Here is a 23,092-nt window from a genome sequence, read left to right as displayed (position 1 = left end):
ACTATAACACTAGGAAAACTTAAAACTTTGTGTAAGATAGACTGGCCAGCATTAGAGGTAGGTTGGCCATTAGAAGGAAGCCTGGACAGGTCCCTTGTTTCAAAAGTATGGCACAAGGTAACCTGTAAGCCAGGGAACCGAGACCAGTTCCCATACATAGACACTTGGTTACAGATGGTTTTAGACCCCCCACCCCCAACACACAGTGGTTGAGAGAACAGCAGCATAAGCGGCTGGCAGAGGCAAGGAAAGACCAGCAGAGAGAGAGAGAAAGGAAAGAGACAGAGAGGAACTAAGAGGCAGAGAGAGAGGAAGAGACAGAGAGGGAGTCAAGGAGAGAGAGAGAAAGAGAGAGGCAGAGAGAGAAGAAGAGACAGAGGCAAAAGGAAAGTCAAAGAGAGAGAGACAAAGTCAAAGAGAGAAAGAGAGAGAGAGATATGCAAGTAGCTAAAAAAAAAAGTGTACCCTATTCCTTTAAAAGCCAACGTAAATTTAAAACCTATAATTGGTAATTGAAGGTATTCTCCATAACCCTATAACACTCCAATACCACTTTGTTGTCAGTGTAAACAAGGGCGTATCCCGAAAGCACTGAGGCCTTCCTATCAAAAATCCTTAACCCAGTAACCCGCTGATGGCCCAAATGCATTCAATCTGTAGCGGCAACTGCTTTGCTAACAACAACAACAAAAAAAGGTAAAAAAATAACTTTTAGAGGAAACCTCATTGTGAGCACACCTCACCAGTTCAGAAGTATCCTAAAGAAAAAAAAGGGGGGGGAAAGGGGGGGGCAGAATTTATATAAAAAGAGTATTATATGGTAAATTCTTGTCCTGGAATAAATTAACTGGTTGTTTAAAGAAAGAAATATTTGTAATAAGTCACAAAGCTAAGGCATGTCAAAGAATTGTCTGCAAAAGTCATGAAAGAGAAAAATGTTATAAAAAAGAATTTATGGAAAAAATGCTGTATAATTTAAGAGTAATTAGGCATCCTGAATGTAAAACTATTGAAAAAAAAGTTTATGGGCAAGGTGTATAAGAAAAGTAAAATATACCTTTGGTAAAAGGATTATAAGGAGGTATAAGAATGTACATTTTTGCCTACATTAAAAAGTTAGAAAAAATTATTGCTTTGAAAGTTTAAGCAAGTTTTAAAACGTTAATTGTAAAGAAAATTCTGTGTGTAAACATATTAGCTAAAGTTGAAGAAGTATCATCCAGTTTTTCTGTGAACTGGACATTAAAGTAAAAGCATAACAGGTTTTTCTTAAAGCATCAACTTGCTCTTTAGCAAAAATTATAAAAAGTTAGAAAGAGTCTATAAAATCTTACCTTATGGTCAAACATTAAAAATTAGATAAATATGTCTATAAGGTTTTATTAAAATTAAGCTTAACATTAATAACACAGTAATATAAAGATAAAATTTAGCTTATCTGGTATAAAAATCATACAAGAAGCATTGTTAAATGTAAAATGGTATTTGGCTTTCTTTAGCTTAAAAACTAAGAAAAATAGGTGCCAAAGGAAATTTCTCAGTAAAAAAGCACTAAGGACTATAAACTCCACTGCTAAGTTTACCACGTTTAAAACAAAAGGTCAATTTCCTTTGTTTTTGAGACAGAGTCTCGCTCTGTCTCCCAGGCTGGAGTGCAGTGGCACAATCTCGGCTCACTGCAAGCCCTGCCTCCTGGGTTCATGCCATTCTCCTGCCTCAACCTCCCAAGTAGCTGTGACTGCAGGCGCCTGCCACCACGCCCGGCTAATTTTTAAAAAATATTTTTAGTAGAGACAGAGTTTCACCATGTTAGCCAGGATGGTCTTGATCTCACGCAAAAGGTCAATTTCTTAAAAATTATATACTTGGTTTATCTTCCACTTTCCTTTCTCTCAAAAACTAAAAGTCTTTTAGCACATATACCATCCCTAGAATTTCCGGTAAACCAGCACCATCCTGAAGATCACGTTCTCATCAAAGGGTGGAAAGAAGAAAAACTCGTGCCAGCCTGGGAAGGACCCCACCTTGTGCTGCTAACCACCAAGACTGCTGTTCATACAGCAAAAAAAAAAAAAAAAAAAAAAAAAAAAAGGATAGACTCATCACACCTGAGTCAAGAAAGCGCCACCCCCTCCAGAATCGTGGGCCATAGTCCCAGGGGAAAACCCTACCAAACTAAAGCTAAGAAAAATTTAACTCTTTTAATCTATCCTATTACTCTTTCTCCTTTCCTCGTTCTATTGCTGACCATCTAGTTGTTAACATAACCAAGTCAATTTCGCCTCAAACTATTGCATTTAATGCTTGCCTTGTTATACCTTGTGAGGACTTGCCAAGTCAAAGACAGCTTTCTACTTCAGAAAAGTACTTCTGTCCCTCCTGACTCTCCTCAGACTGGGCATTAGTAAACTAGGACCATTTAATCCGGGGAGATTTCGATAAAGACTCCAGTGCCAACTAGGAGTCTTGCCCCCCGATGTACAGCTTTCATGCCATAGTTGGTCCAACATTCTGTGGACCACTAAAGAGCAAGGATAGACTGCCCCAACCGGTTTTTGTAATTTCCTAAAACCGTACATTCATTTTACTAGAGGATCATAGAAGTTAAAGACTTAAAACAAACTTTAGCAATTAAGACAGGATACCAAGATGCAAATGCCTGGTTAAAATGGATCAAATATTCCATCTGCATGTTAAACAAAAGCAATTGTTATGCTTGTGCACATGGCAGGCCAGATGCCCAGATTGGTCCCCTTTCCACTAAGGTGGTCTTCCAGGCGACCAGGTGTAGGCTGCATGGTAGCTCTTTTCCAGGATTCTACAGCCTGGAGTAATAAGTCGTGCCAAGCTCTCTCTGCTATATCCCAAAGTCCGGCACCCTGTGGGTCAGCCCCTGAGGGCCATCCAGCCTCCATCTCCCAACACTAAGCTCACTTCGTGTCTCTCATGACAGGGAGGAAACTTAGCGTTCCTTGGAGACCTGAAGGGATGCAGTGAGCTTAATAATTTTCAAGAGCTTATCAATCAGTCAGCCCTTGTTTCATCCCTGAGCAGATGTGTGGTGGTATTGTGGTGGACCTTTACTGGGCACTCTGCTGAATCACTGGAGTGGCACTTGTACTTTAGTCCAATTGGCTAACCCTTTCACCCTGGCATTTCATCAACCAGAAGGAAAAATATAAGACATTGTAAAGCGAGAGAAGCCCCTTATAGGTCTTTCAACTCTTATGTCTATTTAGACGTAACTGGAGTCCCACGAGGAATACCAGATCAATTTAAAGCTTGAAATCAAAGCTGCAGGATTTGAGTCAATATTTTGGTAGGTGACAGTTAATAAAAATGTAAATTGGATAAAATACATCTATTACAACCAACAGCAACGAGCTTTCATGTGTTAAAAGAAGGCCGGGCGCGGTGGCTCACGCTTGTAATCCCAGCACTTTGGGAGGCCGAGGCGGGCGGATCACGAGGTCAGGAGATCGAGACCACGGTGAAACCCCGTCTCTACTAAAAATACAAAAAAAAATTAGCCGGGCGTGGTGGCGGGCGCCTGTAGTCCCAGCTACTCGGAGAGGCTGAGGCAGGAGAATGGCGTGAACCCGGGAGGCGGAGCTTGCAGTGAGCCGAGATTGTGCCACTGCACTCCAGCCTGGGCGACGCAGAGCGAGACTCCGTCTCAAAAAAAAAAAAAAAAAGAAAAACTCCTGTTGGCCCCAGCCCTGAGGCTACCTGACCTGACAAAACTCTTTACACTCTATGTGTCAGAAAGAGAAAAAATGGCAGTTGGAGTTTTAACCCAGACTGTGGGGCCCTGGCCAAAGCCAGTGGCCTATCTCTCAAAACAACTAGATAGGGTTTCCAAAGGCTGGCCCCCAGGTCTAATGGCCCTGGCAGCAATGGCCGTGTTAGCCCAAGAAGCAGATAAACTAACCCTTAGGCAAAACCTGAATATAAAGGCCCCCCATGCTGTGGTAACTTTAATGACTACCAAAGGACGTCATTGGTTAACAAATGCTAGATTAACTAAGTGCCAAAGTTTGCTATGTGAAAATCCCCACATAACCATTGAAGTTTGCAACACCCTAAACCCCACCATCTTGCTCCCGGTATCAGAGAGCCCAGTTGAACATCACTGTGTAGAGGTGTTAGGCTTAGTTTATTCCTGCAGGCCCAACCTCCGAGACCATCCTTAAACATCAGTAGACTGTGAGCAGTACGTGGACGGGAGCAGCTTCGCCAACCCCTGCGAAGTGACTCTAAAGAAGACAACAAGCCCTGCTCCAGTCACACCCAGAAGCTGACTGGTCCACGCATGGCCGAAGCATGAGAAAACTCATCGTGGGACTCATTTTCCTTTTTTTTTTTTTTTTTGAGACAGAGTCTCACTCTGTCGCCCAGGCTGGAGTGCAGTGGCGCGATCTCGGCTCACTGCAAGCTCCGCCTCCCGGGTTCCCGCCATTCTCCTGCCTCAGCCTCTCCGAGTAGCTGGGACTACAGGCGCCCGCCACCACGCCCGGCTAATTTTTTTGTATTTTTAATAGAGACAGGGTTTCACCGTGGTCTCAATCTCCTGACCTCGTGATCTGCCCGCCTCGGCCTCCCAAAGTGCTGGGATTACAAGTATGAGCCACCGCGCCCGGCCATCATTTTCCTTAAAATTTGGACTTGTACCATAAGGACTTCAGCTGACCTTCCTCAGTCTGAGGACTATTCCCAGTGTATACATCGTCACTGAGGTAGGACAAAAGGTTGCTACGGTCCTATTATTTTATGGTTATTATAAGTGTACTGGAACTCTAAAAAGAACTTGTTTGTGTAACGTTATTCTATACAAGGTATGTAGCTCAGGAAACGACCAACTGGATGTGTGTTATGACCCATCTGAGCCTCCCATGACCACAGTTTTTAAAATAAGATTACAGACTGAGGACTAGTGAGGGCTCATAAGCAATACAAGTAAAGTGTTAGCTGAAACAGAAGAAAAAGAGGTGCCCAAACAAGTCATCTTAAAATTTGATACCTGTGCTCTCATTAATAGTAATAAATTAGGAATAAGGTGTGGTTCTCTTAATTAGAAAAGAGGCTATATGGCAGAAAATAAGTACATCTGTCATAAATTAGGACTGTGTGGAAATAAATGTAAATACTGGTCTTGTGTCATTTAGGCCACTTGGATAAAAAAAAAAAATGAAAAGGATTCAGTCCACCTTAGAAAGGAAAAAAATGGCCCTTCCTGCACTAAGGGACAATGTAACCCCTTAGAGCTAGTAATAACCAATCCCCTTGATCCTTACTAGAAAAAAGAGGAGCGTGTGACCTTAGGAATAGACGGGACCGGACTGGATCCTCGAGTAAATATCTTAGTTTGAGGAGAAGTTTACAAATGCTCTCCTGAGCCAGTATTTCAAACTTTCTATGAAGAACTAATGTGCCAGTACCAGAAATTCCAGGAAAAACAAGAAATTTGTTTTTGCAATTAGCCGAGCATGTAGCCTAGTCTCTCAATGTCACTTCATGTTATAGATGTGGAGGAGCTGTAATAGGAGATCAATGGCCATGGGAAGCCCTAGAATTAGTACCTATGGACCCAGTTCCTGATGAATTCCCGGCTCAAAAGAATCACCTTGATAATTTCTAGGTCCTAAAAGCCTCAATTATTAGACAATATTGCATAGCTAGAGAAGGAAAAGAATTCACTCACCCCGTAAGACGACTTAGTTGTCTGGGACAGAAACTGTATAATGGTACCACAAAAACAGTCACTTGGTGGAGTTCAAATCACACAGAGAGAAATCCATTTAGTAAATTCCCTAAGTTGCAAACCGTGTGGACCCACCCAGAGTCCCACTGGGACTGGACAGCCCCCACTAGATTATACTGGTTATGTAGGCATAGAGCTTATGCCAAATTACCTGACCAGTAGGCAGGTAGTTGTGCTATTGACACTATTAAACCATCTTTCTTCCTACTGACCATAAAAACAGATGAACTCCTGGGCTTCCCTGTCTATGCTTCCCGCGAAAAGAGAAGCATAGCTATACGAAATTAAAAAAAAATGATAAATGGCCCCCTGAGAAAATCATACAATATTATAGGCCTGCTACTTAGGCACAAGATGGCTCATAGGGATACCGGACCCCCATTTACATGATCAACCAAATCATACAGTTACAAGCTGTCTTAAAAATAATCACTAATAAAACCGGCAGAGCCTTGACTATTCTGGCCCGGCAAGAAACTCAGATGAGAAATGCTATCTATCAAAATAGATTAGCTCTCGACTACTTGCTAGCAGCTGAAGGAGAGGTCTGTAGGAAATTTAACCTTACTAATTGCTGCCTACACATAGATAATCAAGGGCAAGTAGTTGAAGACACAGTTAAAGATATGACAAAACTGGCACATGTGCCCATGCAAGTGTGGCATGGATTTGATCCTGGGGCCATGTTTTCAAAATGGTTCCCAGCGCTAGGAGAATTTAAAACTCTTATAATAAGAGTTGTAATAGTAATAGGAACCTGCTTACGGCTCCCTTGTTTCCTACCTGTACTTCTTCAAATGATAAAAAGCTTCATCGCTACCTTAGTTCACCAAAATGCTTCAGCACAAGGGTGCTATATGAATCACTATCAATCTGTCTTGCAAGAAGACTTAGGTAGTAAAAATGAAAGTGAGAACTCCCACGATTGAGTGAGAGTCTCAAAGTGGTGGAATAAGGGAGGAGACCACCCCTCATATTGTCTTATGCCCAATTTCTGCCTCCAAAAAAAGAAAAAGTAAAAACTAAAAGGCAGAAATGAAATCCACAAGCAGACAGCCCAGCGCCACACCCTGGGCCTGGTAGTTAAAGATCGACCCCTGACCTAATCGGTCATGTTATGTATAGATTACAGACATTGCATAGAAAAGCACTGTGAAAATCCCTGTCCTGTTTTGTTCCGATCTAATTACCAGTGCATGCAGCCCCCAGTCACGTACCCCCTGCTTGCTCAATTGATCACGACCCTCTCACGTGCACCCCTTTAGAATTGTAAGCCCTTAAAAGGGACAGGAATTGCTCACTCAGGGAGCTCTGCTCTTGAGACAGGAGTCTTGCAGATGCCCCCGGCCAAATAAACCCCTTCCTTTTTTAACTCGGTGTCTGAGGAGTTTTGTCTGCAGCTCGTCCTGCTACAAGAGATCTCTCTCTCCCCATTAAGAAAGTTGCACAGGTGAGGCCAAACATAACTATAGAGAGCTAAGAGTCTCATGACATTTTTTTTTTTAAGAGACAGTGTAGGCCAGGCTGGAGTGCAGTGGCACGATCACAGCTCACTGCAGTCTTGACCTCCTGGGCTCAAGCCATCCTCTCTCCTTGGCCTCACAAAGTGGTGGCTTGAGACACTGCTCAGCTCAGTCTCATAACATCTTATACCTAGCTTTCATGACATTTTGTTGCCATTGCCATTGTTGATATGTCTATTTCCCCAACTAGACTATAATAACTTCCTTAAGGGTAGTGACCCTATCATACTGGTCTTTGTATCTGTAGTTTCTATGTCCCAGGTATACAATAGAGCAAATAAATGTTTGATGAAAGATGAAGAGACTGTGTTGTCTGCCAGAGTTTTTACCAGTAGGTAGGACTTGACTATACTTTGTAATTCACATATCTATCTTCCCCACTAGACCATGAAATCTTTATCCATTTTGCTTTTGTTTTTAGGCAAGGTATCGCTCTGTCACCCAGGCTGGAGTGCACTGGCTCAATCACAGCTCACTGCAGCCTTGACCTCCTGGGCTCAAGCGATCCTCCCACCTTAGCCTCCTGAGTAGCTGGGACTACAGGCGTGCACCACGCACCGTCTAATTTTTTGTTTTTTTTTTGTAGAGACAAGGTTTTACCATATTGACCAGGCTGGTCTCCAACTCCTGGGCTCAAGTGATCCTTACACCACTGCCTCCCAAAGTGCTGGGATTATGGGTATGAGCCACTGTGCCCTGTTAGACCATGAAATCTTTAAGGAAAGGCCCTCTTTCCATGTATCTCCTGGACCGACACAGTGCCTGGCTCAAAAAATGCCTACGGAATTGATAATAGACAAAAATCTGTCTTTAGGGCTCTTTCACCCATTCTCTTCTGTTATTTGAGTAACCCTCCTCCCCACACTTCACAAGATCCTTACAATATCTGCCTTTCCACGTGTGCTGTTAGTCTCTCCTTTCTTTTTCTAACTTCCAAAGGATAGGTTTAAATAAAATAGACTCACTTTGCTAAAGTGTTCTTAGCTAACTCCTTGCTAGTTCTTTCATTCATTGCCTTAATCCAGCTACGAGGTACGTTGTATACAGTGGCTACCCAGTTGTCAGCTGGCATATCTAGCCCTTGGCAGAGATTTGATCAGTTAGATATAGTGCATCAACCTATGAAACCTCTCAATTTTGAACCTATCCTTTTAATATGGAGAATGAAATTCACCAAATCTAATTTCCCCCTTTCAGTTTGGGAATGCTCAAGTCTTAATCTCCTGTGGACCTGGGAGAAAACCTTGGCTCTGCCTTCCTCCCAGATTCCCTGAAGCGACCCCCAGTTTGTTTTTGTTTGCCTAGCAACCAAGAAGGGGCCATTTGCCATACTGATTTTAATATGAAGACATTTGGGTTCTAGTTGAGTATTCAGTTACAACATAGTGTACTAGAATTATCTATGTCCCTTGATCTCTCTATCAAGCATTACCAATACAAAATTAATATGGAGGCCTGACTAAGATTCTTTAGTATTTTCTCATACAAAGTTGGTCTCTGGTAGGGTGGGTGAAGTAATCCAGCATGTGTCATATTCCTTTTCAGTCTTTTCATTATCAAAATTAACCCCTATCCAATCATCTAACCTTTAAGGAAGAAATTACATTACTCATATGATTGCAATTTTAAATTCATGCAGGAAAGCCTTTCCTATATATTTTTTAAAAACACTCAAATATTAATGGTGTTAGTTATGTTGATCAGTTGGTATACCAGTTTGTACAAGGAGAAATGTTTTGGGCTAAGAGTTCTAAATTAGAATATAGTTAGACTAAGGATTGTTAGTAAAATTTTCCTTTTACTTTACCCTGATACTTGGTTTAACTCCCTTCAGACATCTATTCCTAGAGACTGTTGTCTTTTCTCCATATCCCCCTCTTCCAATTAGAGAGACAGATAAGCAGTTGTCTTGAGAATATAAGGTCATTGGCATTCCATAAATGGATTCCAGTGCCTGTTGCAGAAATAAGTGGTGAGTGTTCTCTGTCACTTGCAAACTATAAATTAATTAAGTTGACAACTTTTCCTTCTTTATGTTATGTTTTCAGAGGGACTTTTGAAATACCTTTTATTGCATTTTCTGATTATTAGAGTAACATATGGTCATTGCAGAGAATTGATAGCACAGATAATCACTAAAAGAAGAATAAAAACCTTAACACCCATAGATAACAGCTGTTAGCATTTTGATTTATTTATTTACAGCTTTTTTATATGCATATAAAAATGTTTTAAAAGAAAATTGGGATCATATTATATATAAATGCCATATCTTGCTTTTCAAAGCATCCTTGTATCTGAAACATTTTAAGCACCATTAAGTGCTTGAAAAAAACATTTTAAATTGCTATATAACATTGTCATGTGGATATACCATGGATTGTTTCTTTAATCATTCTTTTATCATCTTTAGATTGATTCCAATTTTTCCATCTTAAAAATAATTCTGGGCCGGGCACAGTGGCTCATGCCTGTAATCCCAGCAGTTTTGGGAGGCCGAGGTGGGTGGATCACCTGAGGTCAGGAGTTCAAGACCAGCCTGGCCAACATGATGAAACATGGTGAAACCCCGTCTCTACTAAAAATATAAAAAATTAGTTGGGCATGGTGGTAGGCGCCTGCAATCCCAGCTACTTGGGAGGCTGAGGCAGCAGAATTGCTAGAACCTGTGAGGCAGAGTTTGCAGTGAGCCGAGATCGCGCCATTGCACTCCAGCCTGTGCAACAGAGTGAGACTCAAGTCTCAAATAATAATAATAATAATAATAATAATAATAATTCTGTTCTTAGTCCTTTTTCTAAATTTCCGATTAAACTAGAGTCTTAGGAATTTACTGAGACTAAGTGTGTGATTTTTTTTCTTTCAAAAAACATTCATAGTAAGAATTTTTAAATTGTTTTAAAGAAAGTTTGAGGCTTGGCTTACTGGCTCATACCTGTTATCTTAGCACTGGGGGGGCTGAGGCAGGGAGGATCCACTTGAGCCCAGGAGTTTGAGACCAGGCTGGGCAAAAAAGTGAGTCCTCCAACTCTACAAAAAAATAAAAAATAAAAATAAATAAATAAAAATAAATTAGCTGGACATGGTGGCCCGTTGTAGTCCCAGCCACTCAGGAGGCTGAGGTGGGAGAATCCCTTGAGCCTTGGAGGTTGAGGCTGCAGTGAGCTGTGATTGTGCCACTACACTCCAGCCTGGGCGACAGAGTGAGACCATGTTTCAAAACAAATCAAAACAAAACAACAACAAAAAAAACTTTACACCAATTTGTCCATCTATTATACTAGCAGTGTTTGTGAGTACCTATCCATTTCACTGAAATTTCTCTCAATCCCTTAAACATTCTTAATTTGACTGACAAAAATGGTATATATCACTGGTGTTTTAAAATGCTGAATGTTAAAAAATGTATATACCATTAAGTTCTTAAACTTTCCCATATGTATTTATCTCTGTTCTTGTTCTTTATCCATGTTCCCTTTTGACTTTCATGAGCCTTTTTATATTTCAAATCTATCAACCCTTCTTAATGTTTGTTGCAAATATTTTCCCAGTTTGTGGCTTGTGTTTTAGGTTTTCTTGTTTAGTAATGGTTTTTGAGCTTCAACTTTTTCCATTTTTGTGTAGTCTAAATCTATTGATTTTCCACATGTGATTTGTTCCATTGCTTATGTGCTTAAGAATTCCATTGTTTTTCAGTAGAGTTTTTGGTTAGTTTTACTTAGCCAGACTTATAATTTTGAAGGCAATGGATTTGTTCCACACAACTGTAAATATAGCTGTAATTGTACTTTGTTCATTTTAAATATTTCATAGGCAGATTTGGATGTGCTAGTTATAAAAGTAGGAGCAGCTGTAATTCCTTTTAAACAGGACCGTGTGTGGAAAGAGCAACTCTTAAGAAGTCTTTTGAAAAAATACTTGAAATGTTGACATTTTATTGCAGTGAATGGCATTCCACATTATTCATTTTGCATTGTGTAAGAGCCCTATAACTCAAGGCAACACAACACTCAAATTGAATAATACTCCAGCATTTTCACTTTCAGAATTATTTGACTGGAGCTTTGTTTCAAACTAGCTAAAATAGCATTTCTCAAAGGGTGGTCTTTGGACTGCCTGCATCGGAATCACATGGATACTTGTTAAAATGGAGATTCTTGAGTCCCTCCTCCAGACATACTAAATCAGATCCCTTGGGGTTGAGGTCCCTGAATCCAAAGATAGATCTGGGCCAAGTGCGTTGGCTCACCCCTGTAATCCCGCCACTTTGGGAGGCCAAGGCAGGAAGATTGCTTGAGCCTGCGAAGTCGAGGCTTTGAGCTCTGATCTCACCACTGCACTCCAGCCTGGGCGACAGAGTGAGACCCTGTCTCAGAAAAGAAACCACAAAAAACAAAACAAAACACAGTGTATCAGTTAATAGGAAAAGGAATAGTCAGAATACAACAGGGCTTAAGTCTAAGAGTACTGGTCTATTAATCGGAAAAAGGAGCTCTGCTAACCTCGTGTCTGAGAACGACTCGTAATCCTTCAAGTTCCTTATGCTTCAAATGAGGATAAGGAACTCATTTGTAATTGCGGTGGCTCTCACCTGTAATTGTGATGTCTCTCACCGGTAATGGCAGCACTTTGGGAGGCTGAGGTGGGTGGATCACTTGAGCCTGGGAGTTGGAGACCAGTCTGGGCAACATAGGGAGAACCCATCTCTACCAAAAATTTTAAAAATTAGCCAGGCATGGTGGTGCGCCTGGGACCTGTGGTCCCAGCTACTCAGAAGGCTGAGGTGGGAGGATCACTTGAGCTCTGGATGTGGAGTGATGGTCACTGCACTCCAACCTGGGCAACAGAATGAGACCCTGTTTTGAAAAAAGAAAAGAAAAAAGAAAATACATGTACCAGAAGTTTCTTTTTTGTAAGGTCTAATTCTGTGCCAAGGAATCATGTAGTGTTTTTCTTAATTTGGGAAAAGAATCCTCTGTAATAAGCCATTTCTGTGGACCTCAATGCTCTGTATTGCAAATTAAGACTTTCTAGAGTTCAGATTTTATTTTTAGACTGTGATCATTAACTTTTTTCTTTTACATATCTGATTAGGCTTAATGAGTTAGCTAGGTTCATGACGTGTAAGGTCCCAACAACAATTTTAAAAAAGATATACGTGCACCCAAGTATACGTGATTGTAAGGTCCAGGTAAAAGGACAAATTTAACAGTGCTTCATCGGTTTTATTATTGTTAATAATAGAATTGGAGGAAGTGCTAGTAGTGGTCAGCATCTGGAAGGTGTGGCACCAGGAACCAGTGAGTCAGTGTTGACAAGTGTAGAGTTTAAGGTCAAGTAATACAGCCCCTGAAATGATCTGAAGTAGCGGGATGGAGAAGGGAGGGAGAAAGCAGGAAATCAATTGAAGAGCTATTAAAGTTAGAAGGAGCACAAGTTATTGACAGGATCTACATCAAAAGTGGAACAAAAGGTCTCAGTCTGAGTGATGTGATGTGATGTGAACTGAGTGATGTGAATAGCCACCAAGTTGCTTTGCCTTTCCCCTCCTCCATTTAGAGTCTGGATTGGGTTGGCGCATGAAGTGAGGGCACACCTGTAAGAGGTGACTACATAAAACTAGTTCCTAGAATTAGAGAATTGAGAGATATGAGGGTTGAGAGGTGGTGGAGGGAGTCCAGGCATGTATTTTTCTGTTGTCACACCTTCAGGAAAGGGGAAATATGCTTTCTGACCAATGTAATTTCCCTTCTGACCTCCATCCTCTTTAGGATTTCAGTTGCCTTTATTTATTACAAAATTACTATATTCCAGTGCCATCAAATCCCAGAGGGTAACAAAGAAACTATATAGCAGTAAATATAGAGATGCATAGTTATTTGAACTCTTCTGAGGCAAGCTCCATTCATTAAATGTAGTGGAAAGGATGTGGGATTCAAGTCTGTCAGGAACCCCTTAAATTATTCCTGAGTTGGAATTCTTTCTCAATTTCCCACTATCTGTGTGATCTTGAATATAACGTATATGAGCCACATTTTTTTGAAATCTGGAAAATGGAGATAAACATTTTTATTTAAATAGTTATTTGAAGATTAAATAAGATATAATAGAAAAAGAACCTGGTACAATGACTGGTACATAGTAAGGACCAGTATCCTTTTTAAATTGATTGATTAAATTTCAATAAGTCTTATCCGATTTTCCAGTATAGTGCCTAAACTCATTACTTTAGCCTTATTCTGTGGGGTCTTCAATTCTTCCTCACTAGTTTTAGCATTTTTTGCTTGATCTCACCATCTATCTCTTCATTCTCTTTGTCTTTCATGTTTTCTCCTTACCTCCCAACTGTATTTTTAAAGAAGAGCATTGCCTTAGATCTGGAATCTACTCTGGATTCAAAATTATGTCCTTAGCCTCTTGAATACTGAATATATTCTCCTGGTCTTCTACTCAGCGGAATCTCTAAACTAGCCTCCAAATTTTTCACTTGGCCCCTTCCTCATTTTTCTTACTATGCACTGTTCTTCCTATGGTTGTATCCAAGGTTTTTTTCACATCATTTTTCCCCATTCCAGAGTAACATTTCTAGCCCTCCAGTGTCTGTCGTCCTCTCTCTGGCCACATTCAAGTCATTCTCCAGATATGCAAAAATACACTGACCTAAAATCCAACTAATGATGGATAAGATACCTGCTTTAAGACTCTGGAATACACTGCACTTAGAGTTAACACTCACTTTTTACCACTGTTATTTAATTTTATATAATTAAACCTCTCTATCTACCCACAGGGGCCACAGAAGTTTAGATTTTGTCTGTGGGGAAAATGCTAAAACCTTTCTCCTCCTTCTCTCTGAGTCCAAGTAGTCCTGGATAACAGAAGTCTAAAGTCTTTTATTTCAAGTTAATGAAAGGAAAGAAGTTCTTTTTGGAGATATTTGCTTGGAAGCCCCACACATCTGGGTATGCCTCTGATCATTGTACAAAAAAAAAAAAAAAAATATATATATATAAACAAAAAACAGTTCACACATTCATTCATTCAACAAATCTATCTATCTATCTATATATATCTGCCTATTTATCTATCTATCCATTTTTGAGACACGGTCATGCTCTGTCATTCAGGCTGGAGTGCAGTGGCACCAATCATGGCTCACCGCAGCCTCGAACTCCTGAGCTCAAACCATCCTCTCACCTCAGCCACCCAAGTAGCTGGGACTACAGGTGCAGGCTACCATGCCCAGCTAATTTTTTTTTTTTTTTTTTTTTTTTTGAGACGGAGTCCCACTGTGTTGCCCAAGCTTGTTTCAAATTCCCGACTTGGCCTCCCCAAATGCTGGTATTACAGGCATCAGCCACTGTGCCTGGCCAAATTCAACAAATATTTATCGAAAACCTATGATACTTCCCCTACAAAAAAAGACAAAACAAAACAAAATCAAAACAAAACAAAAGCAAAAACTATGATGTGATGTGACTGGGCATGGTGTCTCACCCCTGTAATCCTAGCACTTTGGAAGTTCGAGGTGGCAGGATGGCTTGAGCCCGGGAGTTTGAAACCAGACTGAGCAACAGAGGGAGACTGTCTGTATTAACAGCAAACAAACAAACAAACAAGCAAAAAACTAAACTAAAAGAAACTATGGTGTATAATATAAAATTCTGGATGAGCAGATTAAGATGAGCAAACTACATGGTTGAATAGGGGAGATGAACCATGCACACAACTATAATACACAGCAAAAAGGAATAAATGACACATGGTGGTACAAATGAAATAGAATATATCTTTACAGAAGAGAGAGATTTCTCCAGGTTGAAATCTTATGTAATTAATTTCCTTCAGTGACTGACCAAATAATATGTCGGTTTCATGAAGCAAGCCTCAGCTACCCGATGTTAAAATATTTCAACTCTACAGCAGCAGCTAGACAACATCCAAAAAAAATTTAAACTCAGTATAAGGAAGAAATGAAATTCAACTGTTTCAACAATGAGCATAGTGTAATTGGGTGAGGGCCGCCTGTTGGTACCAAAAGGTCCTGACAATTGCAGTGATCCATTTGTAAAGCCTTCTTTCTTTTCCTCAGGTTGTGGAAATAAAACAGTCCTCAAGAGTAAAGTGGAGAATTTCCAATTTCGTCCTTTAATAAATGGGTTGTTGGCATTGAATAGAATGAAAATAATGATACGTCTTTTTCCACCAAAGCATAATGACCCTTGTGGCCTTTCTCTCCATTCTGTACCCTGTACTTTAGATGGTAAGCAGCAATTTGAGTGGCAACATTGAAAAAGATGTTAACCCTCTGTTGCTCAGCAAGTACTAAGCAGATACAGAGCCTACATTGTGCTCACTGCGCCAGGACTAATAGCAAAGTGGTGTTCCTGAATTTTTCCCCTTCCCCCAAGCTCACTGAAACATAAACTCTGGCATTAATAAATAAATACAACGTTCTGATTGAGAAGGTAGTGCATCCACAGATAACTGGAAAACTTACAATCCTAGAACTTTGTCTTACATTGATGTTGACATCGTATAGGAACTTAGAATCTAATTTCTGTAAATAAATTTTGCGGAACGTTTATGAAAATCATGGAACAGTTAGGTTTCAAAAATTTTTTTTACAGTCAGGGAAGAAAGAGTTTCCCCCGCCCCCACCCCTATACGCAGCAGTGTAAAAACACTTTGTTTTTTAAAGGATGTTAAATTATAAAACCCAGCTCTGAATTTTAAATGCCACAGATGTGAGGGTATAACACCTTATTAGGTTGCCAGATTTAGCAAATAAAATTACAGTATGCCCAGTTAAATCTGAATTTGAGATAAACAACAAATAATTTTTTTTTAGTATAAGTATGCCTCATGCCATATCTAGCAACCTTAACCTTAGAAAACAATACTTGATTATGTAATATTCCAGCCGACTGGTTAATTTTTAGGAGGTAGGTTTGCTTTTTATTCCCTGGGTTTTCATCTTTTCCCATTCCTGCATGTCTCCTCAGCATACAAGATTTCTTTGAATGAATGGAAAGATCTTCTGTGAAGAAGACCATTCAGTTCATAAATGAAATATTTTAAAGCCCTGCACCCCTCTGCAAAAAAAAAAAAAAGTGAACAAAAAGCCCCTTTTTAGTCCTCTTTTTGTGCTGTTACAATTGCTCTTCACTTGTTGATCTGGGTTTAATCATTCAGATAAGTGCTTCAACTTTAAGTGCCTCAATTTTCTGCTGTTCTGAATATGAAGGCTCAGTATAAATGGGTGGGGGAGGGAGGCAGTCTATTGCACTGAGTCACATCAATTTGAAAAATAAATATGTAGACTTCATGTGGACTTTTCCTATAATTAAAGACTCTCACTTCCCAAAATATATAAATCAAATGCTTTACCTGTTCTGATCATTTCAGTGAACATTCAATTCACGCGTCCATCAGAGGGTTCACAAATGCACGAAAAGTTCATAATTCAGGTGGGCATCATGACTCATGCCTGTAATCCCAGCACTTTGGGAGGCTGAGGTGGGAGGATTGCTTGAGACCAGGAATTCAAGACTGGCCTGGGCAACAGAGTGAGACCTCATTTCAACCACAAAAAAAATACATCTTCTTCACATTTTTTTTTTCTAGACATGGTCTTGCTCTGTTGCCCAGGCTGGAGTGCAGTGGCATGATCATAGCTTACTGCAGCCTCAAATTCCTGGGCTCAAGTGATCCTCCCACCTCAGCCTCCAGCATAGCTGAGACTACAGACACATGCCACCACACTTAGGTATGCAACCAAAACTTGTAGGAAATACTACTGATTTTTAGTATTTGCTTTATTGTGTCATAAGAAAACCTCTTTACAAAACTTGAGACATCTTCCTATTAAGGTTATAATTCCATTATGGCAGATATATGCGATGTTGAAATCACTTTTAAAATCATTATTATATTTTAAAAATTATTACTTTTGAAACATTTCTTATACTTTCTTCAACCTTTTTATTAAAAATATGATTTTTACACCCTCTTCTTTTGAAGTCATTTGCAGAAGGACATGCAACAATAAGTCCCCGAGCTGTCTCTAGAAATGCATAAGAACTCTATTTAGGCCGGGTGCAGTGGCTCACACCTATAATCCCAGGACTTTGTGAGGCTAAAGCAGGAGGATTGCTTGAGGCCAGGAGTTCAAGACCAGCCTAGACAATATATTAAGACTTTGTTTCTACAAAAATGAAATAAAATAAAAGGCATGATGATGTATGCCTGTGGTCTCAGCTACTTGGGAGGCAAGGTGGGAGGCTAAGGTGGGAGGATCACTTGAGCCCAGGAGGTCGAGGTTGCAGTGAGCAGTGATTGCACCATTGCCCTTCACCTTGGGCAACAGAGGAAGACCCTGTCTCATAAAAAGAACTCTATTTAGGCACTTTCATATGTAACATCTGCCCTCTCAGGAATCTTTTTAATGGAAAAACATTGATGTCTTTCTGTTTATGATGATTATTTCATCTTTTGTTTAACCTTCAAAAACCTACAAAAGTTTTAAAAGATGTCATGTCTAGTATCTCAGGATACTAGAAATTGAAAGAAACTTTCTCAATTTGGCTAAAGTTGTCCATGAAATCTTTGTAGCCTATATCACATTAATGGTTTAAAAAAGTGAATGCTTTTCGATAGAAAAGAGGACATGAAATGTTACCAGCTCATAGAAATGATAAATACTCAAGGTGATGGATACCTCACATACCCTGACTTGATCATTACACGTTTTGTGCATGTAAGAAGCACTCACAATTTCCCCATAAATATATCAAATATTATGTATCAGTAAAGGGGAAAAAAGTGAAAGGGTTGCTCTTAAGATCAGGAACAAGTAGAGGAGGTTTGCTCTCACCATTTCTATTCGACATTATACTAGAAGTTCTACTCAGTGTAATAAGGCAAGAAATAAAAGGCATCCAGACTGGAAGGAAAGCAGTTAAGGCTCTCCTTATTCACACATAACATAATCTTCTACAGAGAAGAATCTACAAAAAAACTACCAGATATAATGTCTGTCGTCCAGTCTGGAGTGCAGTGGTGCTATCGTGGCTTACTGCAACCTCTGCCTCCTGGGTTCAAGCGATTCTCTTGACTCAGCCTCCTGAGTAACTGGGACTAGAGGTGTACCCCGCCACACCCAGCTAATTTTTGTATTTTTAGTAGAGACGGAGTTTCACTATGTTGTCCAGGCTGGTCTTGAACTTCAAGTGATCTGCCCACCTCGGCCTCTGAAAGTGCTGGGATTCCAGGCATGAGCCACCACGCCCAGCCACTTCTGTTATCATTTTAAAAGCAAAAAAGTTCCATTAAATAGAAATCTTTATATACTTTTTTTTTTTTTTTTTTGCAGCCTTGCTAAGAATGAGCTCCCATATGGTTGGTATGCATGGAGATGTACTGCCTGATTAACTTATCTTACACTTTTGGGCGCAACCAATTAAAACTTGTGGCAGTCTCTTATTTTTTCTTTCTTTTTTTTTTGGAAAAGACAGGGTGTTGCCATGTTGCCCAGGCTGAACTCGAACTCCTGGGCTCAAGTGATTCTCCTACATTGGCCTCCCAAAGTGCTGGGATTACAGGCATGAACCATCATACCCGGCCTCAGTCAGTCTCTTAAAGTCAGAAGTACACTAGACCATAAAACTGGAGACCTAGTTGTGCTCCAGCTGTGCCAACATTTAGTTTCGCGATATGCGGCAAGCCACTTCACCTCTCTGGGCTTGAGTTTCCTCATTTAGTAAAGTGGGTGGTTAACAGAGGATCACTCCTGTTCCACTTCTAAGACTTATTATTTAAGACATATAGAGAGTTTAACATCAACTTTATTATCACTTGAGACACCACTTCAGTGCTGCAACTTTAGCATTGAAGAACAGAGCAAAATGCTTCATAAATGCAGGTAAGAGTAGATATTTTGGTCTGACTCAGATAATTGCCTTAGTTATAAATTGGCATTGTAGATCTATCTACAATGTATGTTAATAATATCAAAAAATAATAAAATAAAATCCCCAGAATTTTCTGCTTTCTCAAATAAATTCATTAAGTGTAAAGAAAGAACTAGTTTTTAAGATCTTCTGGTTTAGACATTCAAAGTATTGAAAGGGTAGATTCCAGATTGATAACCATAAGGGTCTTTAAAGTGGCATTTTTAGACAAGGCGTGGTGGCTCATGCTTGTAATCCCAGCATGTTGGGAGGCCAAGGCGGGTGGATCTCCTAAACTCGGGAGTTTGAGACCAGCCTGGGCAACATGAAGAAACCTCATTTCTGCCAAAAATACAAAAAAAAAAAAAAAAAAAAGCCAGGCATGGTTGCATGCCTGTGGTCCCAGCTACTCAAGAGGCTGAGGTGGAAGGATCGCTTGAGCCGGGGAGGCAGAGGTTACAGTGAGTTGAGATTGTGCCACTGCACTCTAGCCTGGGTGACAGAGTGAGATTCCATCTCAATAAATAAATAAATAAAGTAGCATTTTAAAAAAGTATCTGCAGTTTTATTCTTATGCTAAACATCTAGGCCCTGTTTTGAAGGCACATACACCACACATTTATACTCAATCAAGCAGATAGCCAAGTTGTCAGTGTGCGTGTCTTACCAATGTTATATTTATTTCTCTGTAATTGTTTCTTTAGTGTGTTGAGGTGTTATAGTATAAAATCATTAATCTTGAACTTTGAGTACCTTTATATTTTTTGAAAATAACAAAAAGTGACGTATTATGCCCTGTTCCATATAGAATATGAACCTTAGAATAGGTGCTGTGCTACACAATTATCATTCCTTTTCCCCATTCTCTCTGCCAGTGTGATCTATTCACCTACTCATATCCAGAAATAAAATTTGTTTTGTTTTGTTTTCTTTTCTTTTTTCTGAGACAGAGTCTCCCTCTCTCACCCAGACTGGGGTGCAGTGGCATGATCTCGGCTCACTACAACCTCCACCTCCCGGGTTCAAGTGATTCTTGTACCTCAGCCTCCTGAGTAACTGGGACCACAGGCACCCACCACCACGCCTGGATAATTTTTGTATTTTCAGTAGAGATGGGGTTTTACTGTGTTGGCTGGGCTGGTCTTGAACTCCTGAGCTCAGGCGATCTGCCTGCCTCAGCTCCCAAAGTGCTGGGATTACAGATGTGAGCCACAGTGCCCAGCCTAAAATTTGTTGATATTTAGTTTGTTACAGAAGAAGGAGGATTGAAATAAAAATAAAATACATTTATTATCTAATGACTGGTAACTGATTTTATATTCATGTACAGATAGAATAACTCTACATTCTGAGAATTCAAAACTTTTTGGTCAGTTAAAATATTAAGAAACATGAACTATCTTGCTTCAATTGCTTGTTTTTAGCAAGTTTAAATAGTTCACTAAACTTCATAGCTTTGAATGCATCAAAGTCTCTTCAGAGTTTTTCAGTGGGTAACAAATGTGTGTGTGTGTGTGTGTGTGTGTGTGTGTTTCAAATTTGCCACTGCAGAAACTGTAAAAAAGAATATATATATATATATATATATATTCCCTGTTGCTCAAGCGATCGTCCCACGTCCCACCTCAGCCTCTTGAGTAGCTGGGACCACAGGCACGCGACCATGGCAGGCTTTTTTTTTTTTTTTTTGTATTTTTGGTAGAAATGGGGCTTCTCCATGTTGCTCATTTTGTATTTTTGGTAGAAACGGGGTTTCTCCATGTTGTCCAGGCTGGTCTCAAACTCCTGAGCTTAGGAGATCCACCCGCCTTGGCCTCCCAACATGCTGGGATTACAGGAATGAGCCACCACGCCCTGCCTAAAAATGCCACTTTAAAGACCCTTATGGTTATCAATCTGGAATCTACCCTTTCAATTTTTTGAATGTCTAAATCAGAAGATCTTAAAAACTAGTTCTTTCTTTACACTTAATAATTTATTTGAGAAAGCAGAAAATTCTGGGGATTTTATTTTATTATTTTTTGATATTATTAACATACATAATGTAATACAAAGAATATACATATATTTTTTACAGTTTCTACAGTGGCAAATTTGAAGTATGGTAAATGTTGCTTCTGCATTCCAGTTTGATAATGAGCCTTAACCTTGTCCATTTCATTCCATTAAAAGAGGAAAAAAAGTAGTTACTGGCAAAGCAAATGGCTCATAAAGTAATAAGAGTGATGGAAAAAGAACAGTTCCCAGCATGGAATGAAAATATCTTTCACCAAGGATGAAGTAGAATTATAGAAGTACTCCATCTGTAGCTGCTTTTTACATTTAATAGTCTTAAATAAAATTCCCCTTGAGTATCTCTGACCACTGAGGTCTGAGACCCTGAAACATGATGAAATTTACAATCTGGGCAGTCATAAAGAAAGTCCTACATTTTCTTCAGGCTTTGAGGGGAATGGGCATTCTATTATGCCTATTCCATTGGTCACCTTGAGTCTTATAAATTTCTTTATAAATTTGCCATACAAACTTTTATTTATTTTTATTTTGTTTAATTAAAATGTTTTTCTTTTTTCATAGCAATGGGGTTGCCACCATGTTGCCTAGGCTGGTCTTGAACTCCTAGGCTCAATCAATCCTCCCATCTCAACATCCCAAAGTGCTGGGATTATAGACATGAGTCACTGCGTCTGGCTGCAAACTTTTGGATATTTTTCTTAAAATAAAAACTTTTCTAATATATACTTGTTTTGCGATGTCAAGATGGTCCAGGGGATCTTAACAAATAATAAAGAAGCCTTTCATGATATAAGGATCAAGACTTAGGTTCTAATATCAGTTTTATTGCACAATTATTGTGTAGTATTGGAAAAGTCCAATCATCTTTCTAATAATTTATTTTGAGGCTTAAGTGCAAATATGCTTAAAAGGTTCTTTTTAATCATAAAGCATTATGCAAATGTGACGTATTTTCTCCAGACAGCCACCTAAATGAAAGTGGTGGGTTTTCAATTATCTGAGGCATAAGCCATGAATCGATGTACTTTGACTACACATAAGTAATGGAGATTAGCCTTGTGGTTGCTTATTAGATTGAAATGCTTTTGCATACATATTCGTATAGAATACTTACAAGTCAAAACAGTCAACTTTGTTATTTATATAGTGTTGACAATGATGATAATAGGTAACACTAATTAAGCACTCCGTATACATCATGCCTGGTGCTAAGCAGTTTCTGTATGTTACCTAACTCAACAGTTGAAATGACCCTGTATTATAGAGAGGAAACAGATAAAGTCAGGATTATAGATTGAAGCAATCCAACTCTTCTCTTAGCCATTATATTTTTATGCCTTCCAATACTCTTAAAAATCTGCTGTCTGTCAACTTTTTATTTCTGGCAGAGCATTCTTCAGAATAAATGCAAGACAAATACTCCAGAGAGGCTTCTGGAAGCTACAGACTCCAGATAGTCTCATGATACATTGAGTAATCTGGTTAAATGGAGAGTAAACATTAGGATTATGAAAACAGAAGCACAGAACTTAATGGAGAAAACCTGCTTGATTTCCATAACAGAAAATCATGCTATACTAGAGTTTGGGTTAAGTAGAAAGTAGATACAAAAGTGGGAGCCTCAGACAAAAGAACTTTAAACTTAAAAAAAAAACCCACCTTTGAAAGTTTTTAAACCAAGAAGTTTTGATTACAGTCCACATAGCATTGTAGGACATGTAATGTAAGAGCTTAGAGATGAGTGGGAGGAGCTGATGGGGAATTTTGTAGGCAATATGACCACTCTGTAATTGTAATTGACAACTTGTCAATTACCCAAGGTCTTCCATACCCCTTGTGCC

At 39.5% G+C, this 23,092-nt stretch overlaps 1 long non-coding RNA gene across 1 annotated transcript in view; it reads left to right on the top strand.

The window, feature by feature from the left end:
* Positions 1 to 23,092, top strand: part of LOC129476486 (uncharacterized) — a 47,128-nt gene that overhangs the window by 20,724 nt on the left and 3,312 nt on the right. Inside the window, exon 3 of the long non-coding RNA XR_008654934.1 lies at positions 16,912 to 17,053. This is a non-coding gene — a long non-coding RNA (uncharacterized lncRNA). The remainder of the gene's footprint in view (positions 1 to 16,911; positions 17,054 to 23,092) is intronic.

Source organism: Symphalangus syndactylus, chromosome X (genome assembly GCF_028878055.3).
Source record: "Symphalangus syndactylus isolate Jambi chromosome X, NHGRI_mSymSyn1-v2.1_pri, whole genome shotgun sequence".
Lineage (NCBI taxonomy): Eukaryota > Metazoa > Chordata > Mammalia > Primates > Hylobatidae > Symphalangus > Symphalangus syndactylus.
The sequence above is the reverse complement of the archived record's forward strand: the minus strand, read 5'-3'. Positions and strand labels throughout refer to the sequence as shown.